At 46.1% G+C, this 16,502-nt stretch overlaps 1 protein-coding gene across 5 annotated transcripts in view; it reads right to left on the bottom strand.

Annotated features, from left to right (window-relative positions):
• PRDM16 (PR/SET domain 16) overlaps nt 1-16,502 on the bottom strand; it is a 314,214-nt gene that overhangs the window by 249,339 nt on the left and 48,373 nt on the right. The gene's annotated exons all lie outside the window — the stretch shown is intronic.

Here is a 16,502-nt window from a genome sequence, read left to right as displayed (position 1 = left end):
ATGCAAAACAGTCCTTTTCCTCTAACTTCTTTGAGCACACATTATGCATAAATGACAGAAAAAAAAAAGAGAAAAGATAATTAGAGGGGGTTTCTGATTGTTGGTTTAAATTGCTGGTGTGCAAGAAAATTCAGCAAAACAGAGACAACATTCGAAATACACGTAAAATGGCTTCACTTTCTCCTTCTCAGCGTATCATTTCTATTATTTTAGTACTGTCTGACAACCAGAAGCAGTGAGATCATGTCAGTAACCAAGCCAGCCAGACAATACTGAGACTAAACTCCTCTCGGCCTGACCCCCTCCCCAGCACCCCTCCCCGAATCTGATTTTAAGCCAGGTCAGCTCCCATGGAGCAGCGATCCTTAAACCGGCGGCTCTTGGGCAACCTCCTTGCCTCCAGCAGCAAGAGCAAGGTAGACGAGCACTCCCTCATCCACGGCAGTCTTGGGGAGAGGATGTCAGTCAAAAAAAGCGTGCAAGAAGCAAATTCCAGCGCCGTAATGGCTCTGATCCCTCAGCAATTCCCTTCCAGCATCAGTATTGCCCTCAGCACACGTTCGGCGCACGAGGAGCGGGGTCTGCAGCCTCAGTGGGTGCTGCAGGTTGGGCAGCTGGAATTATTTTAAAATTGTTTTGTTCTACAAAGTGTCCGTATAGGCTATTGCAACTCCTGTGCATTCTAGTACCTCCAAAAAATGGAGAATACTTCATTTAACTAAATACCACACCATTAAAAATGTTTACATTGTTCACAGATAACTTTCCCCATGATTTTTTTTTCTATATATTTTGCTTGGATTTTAATTTGCTTCTTTGATTATATGGCCTTCATATAAATCCCTCCTTTCTATAGCATAAATTATATATATAATTTCTAAAATAGCAGCTTGTTAGACTCTAATAAAAAATACTTGCTGCCTTCCAAAGGGTGCCTTTAGGTGAGATAATGCCTATTTATCTAAAATATCAAATGGGTAGAGAGAAGTATCAACAGAGAAACTGATAGGCACACAAGAGGCCTTCTTTCCTTCTCTTTCTGAAGAGACTTTAAAGCTGAATAAACACCTTGGAAAAGCACAAGCAATATACAGATCTCCCGGGCTCTGAACCTGACCTTTCAAAGTTAAAAATACACATTTTCAAGGCTGATCCTACAGACCCTTGCTCACAAGAGCAGTCCTACTGATTTCGTTGCTGTGAGCCCTTCGGTGGGATCTGGAGGGTGGGATGTATAAGGCCACGCTGAAGTTTGTTAATTCTTTTTGTTTTCCCGATCAAGCCAAGGCATTCCTGCAATGTCTCCTTAGCATTAATTTCATGCTCGTGATGATTAGCATATAAATCTAAAAGCATGTGTTGGTCTGTCCAAGGGATTTTTTTCCCCTTATCCAACACGACATTAATCTTATTAGCTCAGGTAAACAACTAACAGCTATTAAGGGGAGTACAATCCATCCAAAAATAATTAACCCTTTCAGCCGTGCCTCAAAAAAATCCCTCTCAAAACAACAGAAGTATGTATTTTTAACAAAATGTACTTGGACGTGGCGAATTAGGCGCATTATCCTGGAGATGCTCGGGGCCTCGCCTCGGTCAGAGCTCGCGGCGGGCAGGGAGCACCCCTTCCTCCTGCCCGCAGGACTTACGGGGCCATCGCCTGCACCTCTCCCCCCGGCCCCGAGGAGGCTCGGGCCCCCGAGGTGCCACGGGAAGGCTGAAGGAGGGGAAGGAAGGGTGCAGCCGCGGCAGCAATCGCGGCAGGACTCTGGACTTGCTAATGGGAGGGGAGGAGGCACCAGAGCCTTCCTTCAGAGCAAGGGGAAAACGCCAACGAGCGTGCAGCCAAGGTCTGCCTAGCCCAAACTGCTGCCACCTGGTTTTTCCATTTATATTTGTAAAAGGGCGAGTTTCTGCATCAGGCAGCCAAACAGCGCAGAAGAATCACATCCCATCGGTTGTTCTGAGTCCCACACAGACAGAACCCCGTTTGTACCAGCTGGAGGGTTTGGGGAATGGAAATGAACAAAGAGAGGAAAAAACGCATTTTTTTCATGCATGTATTCTGCCTTGAAGTACAAGAACTAAACCTTTTTTTCCTTTCCTTTATACCTGCTCAATTCCACCTCCCTTCCTCCAAGAGAAAACCAAAAAGGAGGCGGCTTGAGGGGAACCGAGCGAGCCCCAGCACGGGGCCATTTGCAGAGACCCCAGCCCTGCGGCACGCAGCACCGAGGGACGAACTCCAGGAAGAAACCTTCCCTCGCTTGCGGAAACCACACGGCACAGAATGCCCCTTTCAGGCTTAAATTCGAGTTTTACTGTGCACAGGAGACAGCGCTGTGCAAGCTGCCGACGCAGACGCTATCAGCAGATATCTTTCTTGTGTCCATACAAACGCTATTCACAAGGTCTCGAGCTCTCTTGCCTGATAGAGTATTGATCCCCTGGAGTGCAAAGTCCAGCATGCCATTAGTCCAATCTGTTTTCAAGCTGACACAATCCCATCATTTGTCATCTTCTCCTGTCCTGCTGTGTTTGTTTAGGAGCAGGATATTTGCTTTATCTGTCACTTTCCAATCCTCACTGTATTCTTTACCTGACATGGAGTTTATTGGGTCCACGGTTTTCTCAGAGTCATTAACAAGGGGGATTTTGACATGCTGATGAGATCACTGGAAAATGATGATGTCGACAGCTTGGAAAGCATTCATGAATTAGACTACACATGTTTTGAAAGGGGATATGCGTTTTGCATTTCAAACTAGATTTCAGTCGAGAAATATCTAAAGAGTATTTCTTTTTCTACAACAAATGTCTGAAAAAGGCCAGCAGAAGATTTTATTTGATGAGAATACCACGCAGTCACTGCCCTCAGAATTCTTCAGAGGAAGATGAGACATACCTGCTCCGGCACCACCTACGAGAAGTGGAGCAGCCAGCTTGCAGAAGATGTCGAACTACATAAAACAAAATCACTTCACGTGTTTGTTGTATTACAAAGCACAAACTTTCAGTTTTCTTTTTCACACTTCACATGTAAGAGATGTTTGCGTTTCATAGCCCAGTTCACAAACATCTCTCCAAAACCTGACAAAGGACCCGTTGTCACCAACCTTGCTGTTCCCTGCTACCTGCTAGCAATAGTAGGTAGTCTGCACAGAAGTTCTTGTTATCATTTCTACGGGTATTTCCACACTACCAGGCGTGAAAAGCATCACAAGAACATCACCCACTTATCATCTGACAGCCAACATTTATGGCTATTTTATGATTTATTTTTTCAAATGCAGGTAAGCCATTTTGGAGCTGCAGTCTCCATGCCCCGAGTGACCAATGACACCCCAATGGCACGTAGCACACAGCCAGCTCCCCAGGGCAGACATTTGTTTTAATTTGTTTTAGTAAACTACCCAATTCTAAATTCTGGATCAGACTTGTAAATCGTGCATGCACGTGTAGAATTCTGGATCAGCTCACAGGGAACTTAGAAAGAAAAGACTTAATTTTTCAGCTCTTGCTCCTACAGAATAATTCAGTGTTTGTGTTCTGAGATGCACTTTTTAAAATTTGCAGCTTCCATTGGAACTTCACAAGTTTTGTTACTGCAGGATCTTAAAATAAATACAAGCAAGACAACCGTCCCCGGGCTAAGGAACCCGCAGCGCAGCCACTCACTTAAGTACGTGTTTAATTACAAAGCGAGCTGCGGGCGCCCAGGAGCTGAAGCTGCAGCCTGCACCTTCCAGCCAGCGCAGCTGGTAAACCTGCCCAGCTCTCGTAAACCTCCCAGCATCGGCTCTCCTTTTCCTTTCCCAGGGCTCAGCAGAGCCTCCCAGCGCCGCTGGTGGTACAGGATGGGGCCCTGCCCGTCCCAGCCCTGCAGGGGGCACGTTCGGCGCCGCGCGCAGGCAGCACACACCAGCACCAGCACCACCAAGCACCAGCTTCCACCACGCACTGGGAACATCTCTGCAGAAACGTCCCCACCACACCAAAGCTCCCCTCGTGACGCAGCTGCCGCCCTGAATGCACAATAGCAACGCTTCGCAACTGCACCTTCTGCTCTTCTCTCCTTCGCCACGGCATAATCATTTTCTCTGTATCAGGGACTTTTTGAAAGATGTACTGCTTGCAAGGGACTCGCTCCTCTCGCCTTTCCCCTTTTTGTTTTGTGGACAGCAGGAAGAGGGCTTGGGGATACAAAGGGATTACAGATTCACCAGTATGGTTCTCCTCTCTCACGTTCTCCAGAATTGTCTTGCTTCAGTCTAGGTAACTACAGTGCCCAGCTCTTCACGTCTCCTTTCTATGTGCCCTTATCTGTTTCTTTTTGCATTTCAGTTGGTTTTTTTGGGGGGTGATTTATTTATTTATTTTTCCCTAAGTACATTGCCCAGTTTACTTTTATGCCCTGTACATTGGGGAAAGCATTAAAAAGAGAGGAAGTGCTTAAGAAAGCTGGGTTCTTTCAGAGGTGGCATTTCGAGGGTCCTGCAAACCTCCAGCAGCCCCACACCCCCGAGAGGTTTGGGTTAGGCAGGTCGGAGATCGCACTCTTCGATAAAAGGTGAGCTGCTCTCGTTGGCTATGGGGAGCCCCTGCTGCTGGGGGCACCCACCCGTGCTCCAGCCCCCCGGGGGCTTGCTGCCGCGCTCCGCTCCCTGCGCGCAGGTTGCTGCAGGGATCGGTGGGACCGAGGGAGCGAGCTGCTGCTAATAACGTAATAAAAGCAAATTCTGCCCGGTGCAATAAAAATAGGAGGCAGTTTATGCTTTCTGAGCGAACAGCATGTGAATTTATGGACAAGCAGGCCTCTGCGTTCTCTCCCTTACACATATTGGGGATAAGGTTACGTTTTATTTGTAGGGAATTTTATGGCAGCAAAGCCCATTCATTAAAGAAAGAAAAAGAAAAGAGAAAAAACAGATGATCGTTACCCAGAAATCCTCATCAGTTCTCCCTCAGTTGTTTATCCTTTAACTTTTTAAAGGAATTTTTAGACAAAGATGCTTTCTTTCTCCTCTGGAAAAGAAAAAGGAGTGGGGGAAGACGCGCTGTTTCACCCAGGCGCTTTTTAAATCTCTCTAGGCAGCACCCTGAAAACAACTTTCCCTTTAATGAAGACCTTTCTGGTGCTCTCTTCAATATTCACTTAAAAAAAAATTAAAACTTCACAACTTCATAAGGACGGATCCCTGGGTAGGACTTTTATTAAGTCTTTTCTATTTACTTCCTACCTAGATAAGATCTTAATCACAGCCCCCAAATTATCCGCAATGACATTTATCAACTCTAGTCATCTTTTCTTTAGCATGCTCCGCCTGACCAGTCGGCTTTTCTTCCACCCCTTCCTTTCAATGGAAGTTAATTTCGAGTACATGATTTATCTTGCTGGGCTAACAGCACTGAGGCAGCCCACCTTTTCAAAGGGCTGGCCAGGGAGTGAATTATAGCAGAGTTGTCCAGTGATTGCGTTCCATAGGGAAGGAGAATAGGCAGCCAGTGTGTTGCCCCGATGTGGCGCTGGGACCTTTTCAGCAACTGAAGAAAAAAAGATTGGGCCTCTGACCGTGGGGCTGACAGGCAAGCGTTATATCAGCAGACAAAGGCTCGAATACCTGAAAGGATCAGAACTCCATGTACTCCGAGATGTGATGTTGTTTACAACACCATACGCTGACCCTATCCCGAATTTACATGATATCAGTGCAGTGGTCTTTTAACCTTCGCTCATTCTTCTTCCTGCATCTTCGCGCAGCCATTAGCATACGGAGAATTAGCGACGACCACATTAAATCCACCAACACTTTGAAATCCTTTGCACGCATTCTGCAGCAAGCGTTGCTGAAATGTATAATTTCCCTGCATGCCCTGTATATATCCAGGGGCTCTGTTTGGTTTGGCAATGGGTTTCATTCAGTATCTATTAACATTCAACTTCTATTTGTAAAGGGCATGTACAACCCACTCAAGTACATATTTGGCACAAGCTACAGTCATTTAGTATTGGTCCAGGAGTACAGCTGGTGCCATCTGGGGCAGGATAATAAGAATCTTTCACAGAGATCTCAGAAGCTGTGTTTTCGTATTCCTTGTTCCTTCCCTGCCTTGCTCGAACGGGGGTGGTTTGTGAATGTGCTCCTCCAGAGCCACGAGCTCCGGCAGGGTTCGGAGGCTGAGCACCCCACGTCTGCGGGGCCCTGCTGCCCGCAGCCCAGCACCCTGAAACCTGACCCGTTTTCAGGCAGCAGAGCAGATTTCCAGCACTTTGTTTTTACTTCTGGAGAACAAGCTGTCTCCTCGCTAGTAACTCCGCTTTCCCCACCCCGCTGCAGAGCGCAGAAGTTTCAGCTTGTCTGGGAGAGGGGAAGAGGCTTTGCCCAGCAGATGGGGGCTTCGCAGGGTTTGGTGCAGAGCTTTCAGCTGGTTCTTAACACACATCACTGTCCGAGTTAGCAGGAGGGGGAATTTCTTAGGTACAAAAATCACACGAGAAACCACTGGTCAGCCAAGGACACCATCCCAGCCTCAATTCCCACACCTCCCGGCTGTGGGACTCGGACAAATGATGATGTTTCTGGTCACTGCCAGAACACGGATCCTTCGTCAGGAGAGACTTTCATGCCCTGTCACTGTGCCACACAGAGCTGAGAAGGGACGTCACCTTCCTTCGATGTGGGGTGTCCTGCTTACCTTGGCAAGCCAGGCACTTCCTCCTCTCCTCTCTTTCAGCCAGGTAATGCCTGTTTTCCCAGTGCATGCTCCCTGCTACTGCCTTCGTGGCTCTGTGGGTGGATGCACATTTCTCTTTGATAGTTTTTTTTTCAGGTGGGGACGGTGCCTTTATTTATATATACATATAATTATTATTTTTATTAGGAGGGAGGGTAACCATACGGGCGGGTGGTTCGCCTGCGCAAGTTTTGCATGAAACCTCATTTCTGAATCAGTCCGTCAGTCTGTGGTAGTCAATGGCCTCTTCAAGGCCATACCAAAATACATTTGGGAAGGTCCATTGCAGATTTAAAATGGATGCAATGCTCAGAATTACTTCCGTACAAACCTGCTCAGCCTTCCAGAAAGCACTCATCTGCCCTACTTGTTACCAGCACAAAATACAAGCACCATCCCTCCCAAATTTACCAACCAGCACATAGCTTGTATTTCCCTGCATGATTTTAAAAATACCTTTCTCCACTGACCACGTTACTTGAGCCTTTGTTACGTGCCAGTGGAAAGATGGGAATCCAGCGAGCTGCATTCCTTTACCAAGCCCCCACAACTGCCCAGTAAGGACCCTCAGTAAGTGGAAACCTTTTGTTATGTCTCAAGCCAGTTGGAGTGGTTAAAACCATATTCACCGTTCAACACAGAACCTAGGTAAAAATAGGATGCTTCATATAAAAATAGGTTTTTCTCCCTTTCGTACCATGGTGCATAGCTGCAGCTGTTAAAGCTGACCCAGTCAGTTACGTACAACAATAATTCTACGTGCGAGTTGTCCTGCAAGGAACGTGTCGTTTCCCAGAACCGCTTTACTGCTCCAGCTCTCAACTTGCAGCAATAAGCAGCTTCCGAGCAAGAGCTGAAACATGAGCTCTGCTATTCCCTTTTGGTTGGATGCATCGTTCACATGGTACCAGTGCTCCTCTGCAATTGGCGAACATACAGGAACTCAGATGTAAATTCTTAGTGGTGGTTTTTTGTTTGTTTTGTTGTTGTTGTTTTGCTATCCAAATACAAATTTAGGCTCTGTTACCACGGATGCGTGCTACTCTCAAACACTGCTCCACCTGCAGGGAAGACCAGCCAGCAGGACAGGCATTGACAATGAAAACCAGTCAAAATCCAAGCAGATATTTATGAAAATGATCACTAGTAAGCATTTCTCATCTAGCCAACATAAAGATATATGTAGCACGGTACATATAATTAGGTGTTACACTGGAGAAAAGTAAGTTGATACAAAACATGCGTTCCTCCCTTACAATCCTCCTTTAGCTGATGGTCTGGCAATATCCTGGTACTGATATTTTCCGGTCCAAGAGGAGCCATGGCTCGTGGGAACAGTGAAAACTCTGAGCACCTACAGGGTTATTACAAGATGTCTGACTTCCTGTAACTCCACAAATCCTACGATTTAGCATCTGTCTGGAGAGCTGCACACAGCCCTTTTCCAAACTCATCTTTACAAAGGAGGTCATGAATCTGCAATTGAAAAAAATCAACACATATACCCATGGGGACAAAAAACATTTATAGGCTTTAACAGCGTAGAGAAAGTTTGCCAATGTTTTATGAAGAGGAAGAGAGAGAGGGACAACGATGCGTTCTGTAGTAGGATGTGCATTTCTGTTCTACTGACAAACCCAGTTAGGCAAAGATGAAGAAAGTCACTATTGTCAGGAAGAGAAACACATACTTAGTACACAATTAAAACTGTACGAACTATGAAATCCATCCTATACTCAACCATAAAATTTCCTCTTATTCAACTTAAGACTATCTTGTGACAGTAAAATGTATCAGAAACTGTGAAGACAACTACTTTTATTTTATTTAAATTGGGATTTTCTACTCTGTGTGCATATACAAGAAGGAAATAATATTCTGTCAGGCAGCACGCATAGCTTTCTTTCATTATTCAACTGGTTGGATTTCAACAACGTAAAAATAAACTACGGAGGTGAAGAGGAGAAAAAATAATTAGGAGTGCAACAAAATGCAAGAGTGCATTAGGGTGTTAAAAGGGTTGGAAGTGTGAAACCCAGAAATAAACATTCTGCTTAATTTACTAACGTAGTGTTTTGATGTATGCTAACCGAATCGGTATTTGAAATCGCTGTAAGAGCTTGCATTTCCAGCTGGTACAAGGACATGAAAACTGGACAGATTGTATTTAGACCAAGTCTTACCCTTGCAGCGTTCTACACTATCACAAGTTTGCATTTAGCGGCATGTAGCTCCTATTATTCTTTGTTTGCATTAGGATTAACTTTGTGGGTTGACACTGAAGAACTGTAAAAAAGAGTTTTTAAAACCCTCACTTTTGTGACCTTTCAGTAACCACATCAGCTACTCTACAGCTAACCCAGCTAAGCAATAAAGACAACCGGATTTGGAGGGCTTGCTTAAGCAAGGGCCTCCCAGATGCACACTCACATTTGGGAACTCTGCCCCTGCACAGGCTGCCCAAATGGGAACAGTTGGGATTTTCCCCACCTCAGGTATTAACAACAACAACAAACACTCAAAACAAAACCAAACTCTCCCAAAGAAGAGATGAAAGTGCTATTCTCCTCCTCCTCCTCGTGTTGAAAGCGTATCACCACTGCGGACCAGCAGGAAATTAAACATTTTGTGAGGAAACAATGGGAACAAACAAAGCAAACACAGCTGGCGAAAGACAAGGTGAGGTTCAGGGTAGCTCCTAGAGGCTCTCCCAGGGCGGACGGGAAGGACACAGAGCAGTGCGTGCGTTTCGGTAGCCGAGGAGCCCATCCTGCCCTGAGGAAAGGATTCCTCCCCAGGTCAGTGCTATGGATGCACTTGGTCAGACGCTGACTTTCAGGCCTATGACCTCCAGAGATCCCTTCCAACCAACACGTTTACAATCCCGCGAGCACAGGCTTAGCCCGCATCACGCATCTAGATGAGGTTTGCCTCTGGCCTGATCGAGATCTCTTTGCTTTGTTGAACCCTAAAAGGTGCCGGGTTCAAGCCTCTCCCTGCAAAATGACAACCCTTCTGTGAAACATTAAGGAACCTACAAGCACAAGCACGTGTGCTCAGCGTTGGTTGCATGATTCACCCAGATCACATCAGTCTGGAGACACGGAGAGCTTGGCCAAAGCAGTGAGGGCCGGGCACATTTGGGGCATGAACAGGGAACCCATTCCAGAGCCAGGCTGCTCGCTCCAAGGGCATCTCACAAGCCAGGCATGACCCCTGGAGACGCTCTTGGGGCAAACCCCAAAGCCTGGCAGATGCCAACCCAAGCATGCACGGTCCGTGCAGCCAGAGGAAGCCGAAACGTGCCACCAGCTCACCGAGGGGACACGGGTTTGCCAAAAGGCCAGTCCGCACGCACAGAGAGTCCTGTCGCTGGGAGGAGGTCCGTCCTGATGGCAAACCTGGCAAATGTCTTATTATTACTATTATTTTTTTTAAGTGGGCCTGTTCTCTCTGGGTCACTTTACTCAAGCCTGCCCAACCTTGGTAATAATGAGCTGAGGCTGGTTAAGCAGCTAATTAGCATGCCGTTTGTTAGACGAGTTAAGAATGTAATTATTGTGAGTAGGCAGAGCCTGCCGATGGAATGCATTTTGAAGGTTACCATAGGAATCTTTCCTTGGTCTATTCATTCCGAGTGTAATACTAATCACTATCATAAGGAAAGGATTGCTTGGATATAGACTGTAGGTTAACATCTGATTAGATTTCCAGTGAACAAAGCAATTCAGGCAGTTTGTTTGTTAACCCTTTTGGGCCCTGCCAAAGTGTCCCGACCTGCGGGAAGGACTCGGCGCTGCAGGGTCCCCTCCCTGCCCGCGGTTTGAAGGCAGCATCCTAGCGCAGACCTCGGGGCTCTAATTGCAGAGGGCGGGCTGAATGCCGTCCTCCAAATGTGCTGAAATTAGCGTGGCATTCACCAAAACTGGCATAGCAAGCCATCTATTACTGCTTTTTTTTTTTTTTTGCCTTTTTTTTCATTTGTAGATTGGTTGGGTTCGAATTGTGCTGGATAATTCAAAGATCTGATTAAAACAGTAACTGGGAAAAACTAAAGAGCAGAACTACAGCATTATTCTTTTATTTATTTAAAATGCATGGTTCCTCGAGCATGCAGTATGGAATCCTGCAAACAAACATCCTGGGCACAAGTCCGCCCCGGTGCAGCGGCGGCTCCACCCAACAGCACTTCCACCGTTTGCCCTTCGAGGGAGAGCTAGCCACACTTCTTTGTCACATCGCCCTGGAAAACAGGGCCACGTGTGGTGCTACGGGAGCACACGGACGGACAGACCTTAGCACAGCCGTACGGACACGTCCCACCGAAGGACATCGCCCACGGGTGCTGGGTGGGACGAGCGCGGGGAGCGCCGCTCTCCTGCTCCATTAATCACATCAGCAATAGTCCCAGGGTGCTAAAAACCAAACTCGTGTCTCGCCCTCGGGAGAGCTCCTCCCAAAGCAGGGGCTGCGACGGAGCAGTGCGGGGCGAAGCCTCTGTAAGCACTACCTGCTTGCTCTGCTTTTTCTCTGGATGAACAGCGGCTCTGTTTAAAGAGTGCGAGTGTGCTACCTTTTGTCGGGAAGGAAATTCATGTAAATTCCTCCTTTGTTCCCTCTGCCCCCAAAAGTCACAGGCAGCAGAGATCACATTTATAACAGTGCAGCTTTAAAGAACCGTGGATGTTCATTAAATCGCCTCTGCATATTTTGCTCTTTTTTTCCCACTCAAGGCTGCCTACCAAAATCTCTCAGTGGTGTTCCTTAGCTCTTACCCTAAAAATATTATAAAAAATGAAGTAGTGAATGCCACAATCTGAATGCATTCTGTGTCCAGCATCATGCTGTTAGCAGCTCACTTGCGAGGCCCAAGGCTCGGTGGGAATTTACAATTCATCGGCGACCAAACTATTTTAATGTTATCAACACATCTTTACCCTGGCATACGAGTGTGTGACTTATGAAGAGAGAAGCAATTTGTTTTGTGAATTTCATCCTTTGTTATTGAAAGCTGCTGGATTTGGATGTATAAAGACCTGTGCCATTAAGCCACAGGGCAGAAGCATCCTATGGGCTAACAAGTTTGTTTGCTTGTTATTTTTTTTTTTAAATACAAATTACTTTAAAAGTAGCATTATGTAGGACTCTGAAGGTGCTTTACTTAAATCTTGTGCTTCTTCCAAAAGATTGCAGAATATGAAGAAAAATGAATGGAACAGACCGTGATCTCAATTCAGGAGGAAAATACCAGCTGATTTCTAACCAAATTAATGTATATAATTCAGTAGTTTTACAATTGTCCAATCCAGTGCACCTCTAAATAACTGTATTTATTAGAAAATGGGGATTTATTAAAACAGGAATTTGTCTGGTGTCTTTTAAAGAAAATTTTAAAAGATCAAGGACTATCACTGTGAAAAGACAATTTTACATTTACTCTACAGCTCCTTTTTTGCTGCAAAAAGCTGTCTATTTGAAAAGGGAGATCTGATTTGTAAAGGAAAATCTTAAAAGGATGGGTGAAATTGAAATAAGTATCTAACACTACTGATATGTTTCTTTTGACAAGATCCATGTTTTAAATAATTAACAACCTGAGGTTTAAAACAAACTAACAAAAAACCACAGTCAAGCCCAATTCCAACCACTTGAAGCAGCAGCCACCAAGTGGCACCGCACAGGCAGGGGCTCGGGGCTGGTGCCCAACTCGCCATTCCCCTCCTTCAGCATCAGTCAACATTCAGGACTGAGCAATGGGTACAAACTGACACCACAACAGGCATCGCTGCGCTAGCAATTTAAGCACAAACATTTTTGCATTAGCACGGACCTCTTGAAATAACACAAGCATTGTGTGAAAAATCAGCTCTAGGTTTTTCATGAGCAAAACTTTAGAACTGAGACATCAATTTTAGGCAGAAAATAAAGCGTATTTCCTGAAATAGCAAAGGACAAGATCATCTCTTGTACAAAGGTAAAAAGAAGAAGAACAATATTTTTTTTCTTTATTATTCTTTCAAATCCAAACATTATCTTGATCAGTTTATTTTCTCTATTAGTATATACAAACAAGAAGGCAGGAAACTAAGAGGAATAATATTTCAATCCAGCTTTCCCCAGATTACCAGATTCAACAAGAAATGGAAAAAAGTGTTCTTTGCAAACTATTGTTCTCAAGCCAGTTCTTTCACTCTATTTTTGGCTAATTAAATTAATCTGGTAAGCAGGTGTAAACCCACTTGTTTAAGCAATGGTTTGGGTTGCTAAAAGGAGAGATTGGAGGTATTTGCACAGTAAGAGATTTGTACAAGGGAGCATTAAACCCTATCAACAAGAGGAAACTCCACTCAGGATGCAGAAAATCCTGTTTAGCACTTACCAAATCGTACCAAATGCAAAACACAGTCTGCTTCTAATCCAATATACTAACATGAAGGTGAAGTATAATCATCTGTTTTCTTAGACTGAACAGTCTGACCAGCTATATTGAATACGTTTTGCATAGTTAATGCTTTACATGGTGAATAGAAACATATACATGTTGCTGTCGTTTGAGATTTGGCTGTGTTTGCAGTCAGTAGCATGCTCAGTTTTGACCCAAGAACAGTGAATATCCAAACTTCAGCTGCAATGGAGAACTTTCTTCATGTGCATTTTATTTGGCCAAAACATAAACTGAGCAGGCTACCAATAAAGATTGCAGACAGGCACAACATCAAGCACTCTAATAGGCAAAGTAGTGTTTAATAAAAACAAATACCAACCAGACAAAAGTATATATATATATAAATATATATATCCCTATCAAAAAAGAGCCAGAATTCAGTTTCACCTGCACAGAGTTATAATGGCTCACCCTCAATTTGCAAATATTAAAAAATATTTTGGTGCAACCATTAAAATTTGGCAGTAAGGAATAACAGCTGACATAAAGAAAACTTGATTTCTGTTTAAAACTCTCTGACTTTTTCTGGGTTCCCAGCATACTGGAGAAGAACGACAGCTCACCACCTGGGGTGCACCCAGCCTTCAGCTGCTAGGACCCCACAGACAACAAGAGACCCCTACGCAATGCCCTATTTTCTGACACATCAAGCTCATTAGCTAACCTTTGGTCCACCAACCAAGCATCCACCCCGCTTGCTGCATTTCAGGAGCATTGAATGGGGCAACATTTGCTCCCACTGAGGTATCTGCAGGTGAAACACCAGAGCTTGCTGGTATTTTGTGAGGAATGCTGCAAGGGGAGAAAAAGGAGGAGGAAGAGAGGATCAGGGTGAAATGAGACGTGACCGCATGTCCTGTGTCCTCACAGTGCTGGGGCCTTGCAAGGCCCACGAGGAGCATTTAGAGAAGAAGCAGTGGTGGTGTTGCCCATGGGCTCCTCAAGATGTTACACGTGCTCAAAATATTGTTCCTTTTCCTAGATCCCACTGGAGTCCAGCCCCCTGGCTGCTAAGGGTAAGGCAGTGCCAGCAGCCAAGCGAATGAGTTAGGAAGCCCCCACAAAACATTTGTCTCGTGTCCATCGCAGCCCCTTTCGCTCACCATCCCTCCTCTCCCAAGGCAACCTGGGTGGCGGAGGGTCTCTGGGGCTGCACTAAGCATTGCTGGAGGCCGGTTCCTCCACCAGGGACCCCTGGAGAGGATCACTCTGTCCTTCTGGGACTCCCTGCACAGCACCGGGGCATGCCATTGCCTGAACCATCCTTGTGCTGAACGACACTCGCGCCTGACACTCCGCCTAATCTGCGTTTCAGCGGTGGGGACGCTGGAGAGTCAAGCCAAGTGGCCGTTTCATCCACCTCGTCCTGTAATGACGACAATTGCCATCCCTCCTCTTTCCCCCCATCCAAAGCTCTCTTGCTCGGCCCCCTCCCGCCCGCCCCGTCCAGATTTTGCTCCTGTTTTTCGTCTATTTGTGAAGGTGCCCAAGACAGGAGCTCACTTAATACGTTCCCTTACGCTTGTGGCGCAACAGCCTATTCAGTACAGATAAGCCCCTTTAGAAATGAAGGGGAATTTAATTCAGTGCTTGAGTGACAGCAGGAAGATTTATCCCCTCAGTAGACAATACGGCTTTTGGGGCTTTAATCTTGCCCAGACAATGGGCTGTTTCTCGGCCCTCATCTTGTGCTTTTCCCACGATGTTCGGTGATTAACCGGGGCTCCATTGGATGGAAGCCACTATCTCTCATTTAAGAGTGTTTGCGCCTCTGTCAAGGACCAGGGAGGGAGGGAGGAGGGAGGTGGGAAGAGGAGAAAGGAAGAGGGGGGGGGGGAAAAGTTGAACTCATCCAGGAGCAATGCTGCGAGGCCGGGGACCGGGCCCAGGCGGATGCCAGCGCTATCTGCGGCAGGCAGGGCGGTGACAAAGCAGATGGATACTGGCACTGTCACCTCCCGAGGGCCGCGGGCAGAGCCCTGTTGACTTGCTTCTACAAACAGAAGCTCCTAATTTATTTCATTAGGGTCTTTATTTAGAAAAGCACTTGTCGCAGACTGAAATCCACCGGTCCTTAGATACGTGCTGCTTAAATTTAAGCAGAAGCGCTTCTCTAAAAACGAAGGGATCCGGGCGCACTGAAGCCTGCTCTGAAACCAGCCCCGGTGCTCGCAGCCCAGAGCAGGGAGCTGAGCTCTGCGCTTAGCAAAGACACTGAGATGCCACAGCAAAGGACAACCCCGCCGAGAGCATCGGGGACACCCGCAGAACACGCCAGGTACCCTGAGCACCTTACGACAGACATTTATCTCCATACATGCGCTGCACAAAGCGATGGATGATTTCGTTTTGTTGAAGACTATTTCATTACTGGAAGGAGCATCACCAGTAAGTTCTCGTCACTTGCAAGGAGCAACCATTACTGCTATTGTATTCTATAAATCAGTCTTTGTATTAAAAAATAATAAATAAATAAATATGTCCTTCTTACTAAAATACCATGGACACCAAAGCTTCAGTTCTGATAATGAACAGAAGTACAGATTTAGTCTCAAAATAATAACACAATCTGCTGTGTTTGTTACAGTAACCCTATGCTAATGCAACCTTAATGGTCCATGTTAACGCATGGCAGTGCCAACATCCTTCTACATGGAAAAAGTTCCTGCCAAAGTAATACTGTAGTTTGTTGTCTGGCTGGAATTTTATTGTCAGTTTGTGCTTGGGAGTTCTGTTTACTATAAAAGCGAGGCTGGCATGCGCGTCACTGAGCTCCTGACCAGGACCAAGAGGGCTTCTGCAGGCCCACGTGGTTGGTTGAGAAATGTCTCCGCAAGCCCAGCTTTGTGTCTGCTGCCTGACCTGCTGAAGAGAGCAACAAACGGAACAGAACCGCTGCACACAAACAGCTTAAAATAAAACAACAATCAGCAGGTTTGCTATTGAAAGAGGAATTGTTTTCCCCACTCAAGACCTGCCTAGTGGAGATACCTTGCAATAAGCAAGGAAATAAGCTATACAAGGACAGAGGGCTCTCCTACAGGTTTTTTTTACCAGCAGCTGGCCAAGGGGCGCGATCTCACCAGATCACACCACCCGTGCTTCATTACCTGGGGCATCAGGCACACACCGCAGCCTCAGGTGCTGTGTTTGCACATCCAGGACAGGATGAGCTCTGGAGTCTGCTGGCACGGGAGGTTTCTGCCAGACGTGTCGGCGCAGAGCTTCTTTCCTACAGCCAGCGCAGCGCGCCGGTTGAAAGATGCTTTGTTTCAGCTATCACACATCTTTCATTCTCTGACCCTACAACTGCATACTTGGA

Source organism: Anser cygnoides, chromosome 23 (genome assembly GCF_040182565.1).
Source record: "Anser cygnoides isolate HZ-2024a breed goose chromosome 23, Taihu_goose_T2T_genome, whole genome shotgun sequence".
Taxonomy (NCBI): Eukaryota; Metazoa; Chordata; class Aves; order Anseriformes; family Anatidae; genus Anser; species Anser cygnoides.
The sequence above is the reverse complement of the archived record's forward strand: the minus strand, read 5'-3'. Positions and strand labels throughout refer to the sequence as shown.